This window comes from Cynara cardunculus, assembly GCF_001531365.2.
Source record: "Cynara cardunculus var. scolymus isolate 2C chromosome LG 5, CcrdV1, whole genome shotgun sequence".
Lineage (NCBI taxonomy): Eukaryota > Viridiplantae > Streptophyta > Magnoliopsida > Asterales > Asteraceae > Cynara > Cynara cardunculus.
The window spans coordinates 24,089,794-24,099,029 of record NC_037532.1 but is presented as its reverse complement, the minus strand read 5'-3'; the positions used below and the strand labels follow the sequence as shown (position 1 = coordinate 24,099,029).

At 40.3% G+C, this 9,236-nt stretch overlaps 1 non-coding gene across 1 annotated transcript; it reads right to left on the bottom strand.

Annotated features, from left to right (window-relative positions):
- Positions 1-267: 267 nt before the first annotated feature.
- On the bottom strand, positions 268-374 carry LOC112513843. The gene has a single exon (XR_003069311.1). It is a non-coding gene; the product is annotated as a small nucleolar RNA R71 (small nucleolar RNA).
- Between the last annotated feature and the right edge of the window lie 8,862 nt (positions 375-9,236).

The following is a 9,236-nucleotide window of genomic DNA, read 5'->3' as shown; positions in this document are numbered from 1 at the left end:
ATGTTTCACATGTTGCAAACGAATGGCCAATTTGCCGGATTACCTTCGGAGGACCCACATTCGCACTTAAAATCTTTTATGGAAATCACGGATGCTTTCTTGATCCCGGGAATGTCAAATGACGCTCTAAGGCTCACTTTGTTTCCATTTTCCTTAAGGGATCATGCAAAAGCATGGTTTAACTCATTAACACCGGGTTCTGTGCCGTCATGGAGTAACATGGCGGAAATGTTTTTGCGAAAATATTTCCCACCAACGAGGAACGCTAAGTCCAGTAATGAAATCTGTCTTTTTAGACAAATGGACGATGAGGCTGTTCCTGACGCGTGGAAAAGGTGTAAAGAGTTGTTGAGGAAGTGCCCACACCATGGCATTCCGTACTGTATTCAACTTGAGACGTTTTACAATGGGTTAAATCCCATGGCAAAACAAATGCTCGATGCGACTGCGGGCGGAACCTTTACAGCTATGACCTATAACGAAGGATATGAAATCCTAGAAAAGATATCAGCCAACAATGGGCACTGAGCTGACCCACATGCTCAATCACAGAAAAAGACTGCTGGGATACATGATGTAGATGCATATACTGCATTAACAACTCAGCTTACCTCCATGACCAACATGCTGAAAAATTTAACTTCTGGTCAGGGAAGACAGCAAGCTGCTAATATACCAGTCCCATCAGTCCTATCTATGCAGTGTGTGTGTTGTGCTGGGGATCATTCATATGAACATTGTACTCATAATTCTGAATCAGTAAACTATGTTCATAACCGAGATAATCCCTATTCCAACAATTATAATGCCAGTTGGAGACAACACCCGAACTTTTTCTGGAACAGTCCGAGTTTAAATCCACCAGTCCATAAGCAACAAGGAACTTCCAATTTCCAACCACAACATCATGGAAACAGTTCCAACTCTCAGACTCACCAACAAAGTTTTCAGAATTCACAACCACCTTTTCAGACCAAACCTCCTCCACAGACAGAATCATCTTCTTTGGATGCAATGGTTAAAGGACTTTTTGCACAAAACCAAGCTTTGATAAATCAACTAAGTGGGCCATCAGGAATTTAGAAACTCAAGTCAGTCAACTTGAACTTAACCAAAGCAATCGAGCCCTAGGTACCTTGCCCAGTAATACAGAGGTCCCTAGAGACCTAGGTAAGGAACATGTGAAAGTAGTGGCCCTTAGGAGTGGAAAGGAGTTGAAAGAAAAAGTGCCCAAAGTTAGTGCACCAATTTTGACAGAAGCTGATGCTACAGCATTGGCTCCTGCCAAAGAAAGACCGGTCCTACCCTTAGAGAAACAGGCATTAGAGACCACCACTTCTGTCCCCCCTAGATCAGACTTTCCATTACTCTTTCCTGAGGATGCTCTAAAAAAGTCAAAAGAATCTGAGGTTTTAGAGACCCCTAAGCTTGATGCTGACATTTCATCTAAACCTTCAAAGGGCACCACAAAGACCCAAGGCATTCAAGACCCGTCTTGCTCAACTCATCCAAGTAAGAATGTAATAAAACCAGGCCCTCCTTATGTTCCATACCCCCAAAGGTTGAGGAATCAAAAAGAGGAACTGCACTTTAAAAAATTCTTGGATGTGTTTAAAGAATTGCACATCAACATCTCTCTTGTTGAGGCAATTGAGCAAATGCCTAGTTATGCCAAGTTTCTGAAGGACACCCTAAGCAAGAAGAAGAAGTTGACTTATTATGAGACAGTGGCCCTAACTGAAGGATGTAGTGCACTTTTGACCAATAGAATACCACCTAAGCTTAAAGATCCAGGGAGTTTTACCATTCCTTGTTCAATAGGAGGGAAGGAGATAGGGAAAGCCCTATGTGACTTAGGAGCTAGTATCAACCTTATGCCCTTGTTTGTTTTCAACACCCTAGGCATAGGAGAAGCTAGACCAACCACAGTCACACTTCAATTGGCCAACAAGTCCATAGCATATCCTAAGGGAAAAATTGAAGATGTTTTGGTACAAGTTGACAAGTTCATATTTCCGACGGACTTTATCATTCTAGATTTTGAGGTAGATAAGGACATTCCTATTATCTTAGGAAGATCATTTCTAGCCACTGGAAGAACTTTGATAGACGTCCAAAAAGGAGAATTGACTATGAGACTCCAAGACCAGAAAGTAACCTTTAATGTCTTCAACTCTCTAAAGTACCCTGATTACTTGGAAGAGTGTTCAAGAATATCTGAGATAGAGGAGATGTGTTTGGAAGAGGGAATTCAGAAAAATCTTAAGTTGAAAGAAGAGTATGATGAGGAAATAGAAGATGAAAGTGTTGAGGAAATAGAGGAAATAGGAACTGATGTTGTCCCAGTTGATGCTACAGCATTTGAGCTGCTAGAAAATAATGAACAAAAAGACTTCACCCCGTCCATAGAATCACCACCTGATTTGGAGTTGAAACAACTCCCATCCTATCTAAAATATACTTTTCTAGGAGAAGAAGGCAAATTGCCTGTCATTATCTCATCTACCCTAGAATTGCATCAAGAAAAGAAACTTGTGGATATGTTGAAATTACATAAGAAAGCCTTAGGATGGACCATTGCTGACCTTAAAGGGATTAGTCCCTCTATTTGTCAACACAAGATCATCCTAGAAGATAAAAATTTCACTTCCATAGAACCTCAACGAAGGCTAAATCCTGTCATGAAAGAGGTAGTCAAAAAGGAAATTTTAAAATGGTTAGATGCCAGAATTATTTTTCCGATTGCCAGCAGTTCTTGGGTTAGTCCAGTCCAATGTGTTCCAAAGAAGGGAGGGTTCACAGTCATCACAAATGACAAAAATGAACTTATCCCTACTAGAGTTGTCTCCGGTTGGAGAATATGCATGGACTATAGGAAACTAAACAAGGCTACCCAAAAAGACCATTTTCCACTACCTTTCATTCACCAAATGTTGTATAGGCTAGCCGGAAAGGAGTTCTATTGTTTCTTGGATGATTATTCAGGGTATAATCAAATAGCCATTTCTCCGGAAGACCAAGAGAAAACCACCTTTACTTGTCCCTATGGCACCTTTGCTTTTAGAAGAATGCCATTCGGACTTTGTAATGCTCCAACCACCTTTCAAAGGTGTATGATGTCCATCTTTTCTGATATGCTTGAAAAATCCATTGAAATATTTATGGATGATTTTTCTATGTATGGTTCATCATTTGACAATTGTTTAAATAATTTGAAAAAGAGCTTGGAAAGGTGTGAGGAAACAGACTTGGTTCTTAACTGGGAGAAATGTCATTTCATGGTCAAAGAATGAATTGTTCTTGGACACTTGATTTCAAAAAGTGGGGTTAAGGTAGATAAGGCAAAGCTTGAAGTAATTGAAAAACTACCCGAACCTACCACGGTWAAGGGAATCAGAAGCTTTTTGGGTCATGCCGGATTTTATAGAAGGTTTATCAAAGATTTTTCAAAAATTTCAAAACCTCTTTGTCTACTCCTCCAGCATGACCAAAAATTCAATTTTAATGATGAATGCAGAAATGCATTCACAACTTTGAAAAAAGCCTTGGTTACCGCACCAGTGGTGGTTGCCCCGGATTGGAACAAACCTTTTGAGATCATGTGTGACGCTAGTGATTAGGCTGTAGGTGCTGTGCTAGGACAAAGAAAGGAGAAGGTGTTTCATTCAATCTACTACGCAAGTAAGATTTTGAATGAGGCACAAATTAACTATACCACAACTGAGAAGGAATTATTGGCCATAGTTTTTGYGTTTGAGAGATTTAGGTCCTACTTGATGGGAACAAAAGTCATTGTGCATACCGATCACTCAGCCATCAAGTACCTAATCTCAAAGAAAGATGCAAAACCTAGGTTAATAAGATGGGTGCTTTTATTGCAAGAATTTGACTTAGAGATACTAGATAGGAAGGGAGTTGAGAATCAAGTAGCGGACCATTTGTCTAGGTTGGAAGAACCCGAGAAAGGAGGAATGAAAATTAGTGATACTTTTCCAGATGAAAGAATCCTCTTGATTGACCAACCAAAACCACCATGGTTTGCTGATTTAGCTAATTTCTTGGCCTGTGGAATAAAACCTTCTGATTACACAGGCCACATGTTGAAAAAGTTCTTTCATGATGCTAAATCTTATTTGTGGGATGACCCATTTTTGTTTAGACTTGGTGCAGATCAGATTCTAAGAAGATGTGTACCTAAATCTGAAGTGGCAGCAATCCTACAGCATTGCCATCATGCACCATACGGAGGCCATTTTGGAGGCCAAAGGACTGCAACCAAGGTCTTATAGTCCGATTTTTATTGGCCAACCATTTTTAAAGACTCCCATAATTTTGCACAAAGGTGCAACGAATGTCAAAGAAGTGGCTCCATTTCAAAAAGGAATGAAATGCCATTAAATGGGATACTCGAAGTTGAATTATTTGATGTTTGGGGAATAGACTTCATGGGTCCTTTCCCTCCATCAAATAATTGCCAATACATACTTGTGGCTGTTGACTACGTATCCAAATGGGTGGAGGCTATGGCATGTGTGTCAAATGACGCAAAAACTATGGTTAAGTTCCTCCAAAAACAAATTTTTACACGGTTCGGTACCCCAAGGGCACTAATTTGTGACGAGGGTACCCACTTTGTGAACAATTTGTTAAAGAAAGTCCTTGAAAAATATAACGTTAACCACATAATTGCCATGGCCTATCACCCTCAAACTAATGGTTTGGCAGAACTCTCGAATAGGGAAATTAAAAGCATTTTGGAAAAAGTGGTCAAGCCCAATAGGAAGGACTGGGCATTCAAATTAGATGATGCTTTGTGGGCATACCGAACTGCTTTCAAAACACCAATCGGTATGTCTCCATATAAGTTAGTCTATGGAAAAGCCTGCCATTTGCCTTTAGAACTTGAGCACAAAGCATATTRGGCTATCAAAGAGCTCAATATGTCTTTGGATGAAGCCGGAAAGAAATGAAAGTTTCAACTTTGTGAAATGGAAGAACAAAGACAAATGTCTTATGAAAATGCCAAACTTTATAAAGAAAAGACAAAGAAATGGCATGATAATAGAATCCAACACCAGAAGTTGAAAGAAGGGCAAAAGGTCCTCTTATTTAACTCTAGGTTGAAACTATTCCCGGGAAAGCTCAAGTCTAGGTGGTCCGAACCCTTTGTCATTCATAAAGTTTACCCTTATGGAGCGGTTGACCTTGTTAACCCGAAGGACAACACTGTGTTTAAAGTAAATGGGCAGCGAGTTAAGGTATTTCATGATACTGTAGCATTCCCCGAGCATTGCTCTGAGAATTGGGCTACACCTTAAATGAATGTGTTTTGTGCACTTTCCAAAGTCCAATGGTGTTTGTAAATATGTTTCTTTTTTATATTAAGAGCAGTTATGTTTTATTAGTTTGTTAATGTGCAGGATAATTTTGAAAAGGTGGTGAGAAAAGTTGATGCTTTGCTGATGCTATAGCATTCTTGTCCAAATTTCACATGTGAAGTTAGGTGAAAACAATTTGAGAAAATCACAGAAAGTACAATGAAATCAGCAACGGCCTGGAAAAATCAGAAAAGAATTGTTGTCAGCTTATTCTTTTCAGTTTGGTCTCCCATGCATACACCACCCACTCCCTCCATATTGATATGTTTTATTAACCTCCATATAACCCTTTTATTCACCAGTTCTTGACTCAACCGTCAATTTTTTTTCAAAAGAAAAAGGTGGGGACTTAATTGAGAAGAGACACTCCATCTTCCCAAGAAACATCATCACCATCGCCTCTCATCACCGTCGCCGGCCTCTCACTCACCGGCTCAATCACTTCAACAAAACCCTCAATCACATCTCATTCCTAACATTTCTCTCTTCATAAGCCTACACTACTGTTTTATTACAAAATCATGGCTCGTTCAAAGAAGCCCGTTATCCGTGACCCACCCCCACCGCCGGTACGAAGGAGCAATCGCCGTTGAGCCGCTACCTCTGCTTCGCGATGGACGAGTGAGCCCAAGTGGGTGGACCTCGTCGCCAACAGCCCATCATCATCTTCCCCCTCTTCACCATCGCCGCCTAGACCACGGTTGGTCACACCCTTCATCGCCGATTCTTCACCTAGGGCTAAGCGCATAACAAGACGACCACCGTCTCCTCCACAACCCACGGCCGAATCTTCGCACTCACCTCCGCCAACTGTCGACGAACCTTCACTCTCTCCACCTACTGTCGCCGACACCATTACTGCAACCTCACCAGCGATTGCAAGCCCTAGATTGGATCTTGAGGTAAATCTTAATTTCAGCCCTAATTCGTTGGTAGAGGGACTTACAACCTCTGACTCCTCTAAGGAGGAAGAAGATTTCATGAACATTTCAACACCATCACCCACTTATTTGAATGAGAAAAAAGTCTATCTTTTGACTTGGTATGATCACCCTTGCACCCACTTGCCTGAACCCACAGTTGTGACCGATTCTGCTCCCCACACTTTTGAGGAACACAGTGAATTTGATCATAGTACACCACCTGTTGAGGATGAATCTGTTGCCATTGACCACTATGCACAACCTGTTGAAGACCCTTTTGAGTTTGATATTGATATACAATCTGTTGAAGAACCACTAAGTCCCCTACAATTGGGATGGACTTAGAAGCTGATCTTAGGGGTATGACACCTATACCCACAAAGAAAAGAAAAGGGCTAGGGAGAGTGTGTTTGCAACTAAATCCAAAGTAGTACAGCCCCCTAGAAAACGAGCAAAACATACTCCTGCACCTTCTGTTCACTTACGGCACACGACCTTTGCACCACGTAAGACATCCCGAAAGGGATCCTCAATACAGTCCGAGACAGCAGGTCCATCTGGGGTAAAGTCCAAGCCCAAGCCCAAAACCATTACGAGGCCCCAGATGCCTTTTGATGGATTCAGTTCAGACAAGGCACGAGAAATGTTTGACAAGTTTAGGAAAAAAGAAGGTGTTGCCCGATAAGGGATTTGATCAAAGGAGCGTTGAGGAATTTGGTTTCATAAAGGAGGTCATTTACAAGCACGGTTGGCAAGCATTGTGTGAGGTAAAGAATTCTTTTAATTTGACATTGATAAAAGAATTTTATGTGGAGGCTTGTGTTTTTAGTACCACCAAACTCAAAGTGAGGGGTGTTAAGGTCAGTTTTTCGGCTAAGGCCATAAACAGACTTTTGGGCCTATCACCCCCGAAAAAAATTGAGTACGGTACCCTCTCCCTCAAAGCATCCCAAGCTAAATTAAAGGAGATTGGTAGAGAGTTAGGCAAGCCCGGAGCCACATGGGACTCCCACAACAATTACATGCACGAGATCTTTTAGGGCTTCCAACTTGACTCCCGATGCGAATGTTTGGATGAATTTTATTCGACACTTTCTCCACCCGACAACTCATGATAGCTCCATTTCGGTTGAGAGAGTTATTTTACTATATTGTGTAGTTATGGGTAAATCAATTGATGAGGGAGAGGTTATAGAAAAGGCCATCCTCTATTGTGCGAGGAGGAATCAAGGGAAATTATTTTTCCAGGGCCTACTTAACAAACTATTGTTGCAAGCGGGGGTGCCTCGTTATACAGATGACTTAGTGATCAAAGAGAGTGAGGAAAAATGGTCAATCGATATGAAAGCAGTATCACAGCTCAGAGAGAGAGGTGACCGAGGAAGGGAACACACATGAATGATGAGGGTTATGGAGGATTTGTTCGCACAGGGCAGGAACTTAATAGACAGTTTGATGGACCACCGGGCTGAGATGGTAGAGAAGATTGAGGGAATGCAAGCTGAGTTGATGGAGCAGTTGAAGAAAAGTGAAAGAAAAGAAAAGAAAAGAAGATGTTCAAGAAATTGAAAGAGGAGCTTGGAAAGGGAGCTGGTGGTAAGATCAAGAAGCTGCAAAAGAAGTTGACACATTACAAGGAGGAGAATGCAAGGCTAAAAGCAGAAATCAACATGGCTGTCCGGAGCACACAGCCTACTCCTTCGGAGTAGGGCAGGTTCTACCACATACTTTAGTCTCCATATTTTATTTATTTGAGTCGGGAATAGTTTTTAAATAGTTTTTAGCTTTATTTTTATGCATGATCACTTAGGTTGAGTCATATGCACATGAGTTCATAGCTTGAATAATTCATTGGATTACTTGACATTCACCTAAATCACTTTGTTCAAAACTAGAACTAGCAAACCACTTTTTGGAAAAATACTTTGATCACACAACTCACAATAGGAAATGATTTAGGCCTTCTTTTCTATACTCATATTAAGCCTTTTTGCACCCTTTCAAACACTTTCTACCCCATAAAGCGCCAATGAGGACATTGTCAAATTCAAGTTTGGGGGAGGAGTTTATATATGGATATAAAGTTAATACCAAATAGCAAAGCTCTAATTTGACTCCTTATCACCAAAAGGGTCTAGAAAAACACAATAAAAGTCCCATAGGGGCTATGTGTTTCAAAATAGCACAATAAAAAGTTCCATAGGAACTATGTGCACACTCCAATCAAAAGAAGCCAAAATGCCCAAAATTTTGAAAAATTCATATGTGGAGTATAAAAGGAAAAAGACAATGAGAGAAAAAATATGCCAAAGAGAGTAAACCCTTCAAGCCCTATTGATCCTATTTTGATGATTGTGTTTGAACTAACAAAGAAAAGGGAATGCTAGCCTATGGTTCATATAAAATGGTTTGGTTTTGAATAACTCATCTAGGAATTATGAAAAGCTATGAACTTCATGTAAGTATGACTTTTGTTGGGTTGGCACTTAATGCCTTGATCATACAAGTTTTTTTTTTAGTCTTTATATTTGTCTTTTAGTTGCTTGGGGACAAGCAACGATTTAAGTTTGGGGGTGTGATATGTGTTGAGAATTTAACATATAATGCATCTGTTTTACGTCTTTTTAGTAAAAATTAGTTTCCTTTTGCTCCCACTTTGAGTCATTTTGATTTATTTCTTTATACTTTTGTTATGGAGCAAAAATATTGTGGTTTAACTTGTTGGGACATAAAAATATAAGTTAACGGAGAATTTTTTTGTAAAACAGCCTGATGCTACAGCATTACAGCAGCAACCACCTGTTACGTACACGGTTTTGCAATGGCTTAACAATTAAGCTGCTGACTTTTGGATGCTGAATGGACGACAGCTAAATGCTAGCTGGAAGATTTTATTAATCAGGGATTTTTGGACTAATGGATCATCTTGTGCCTA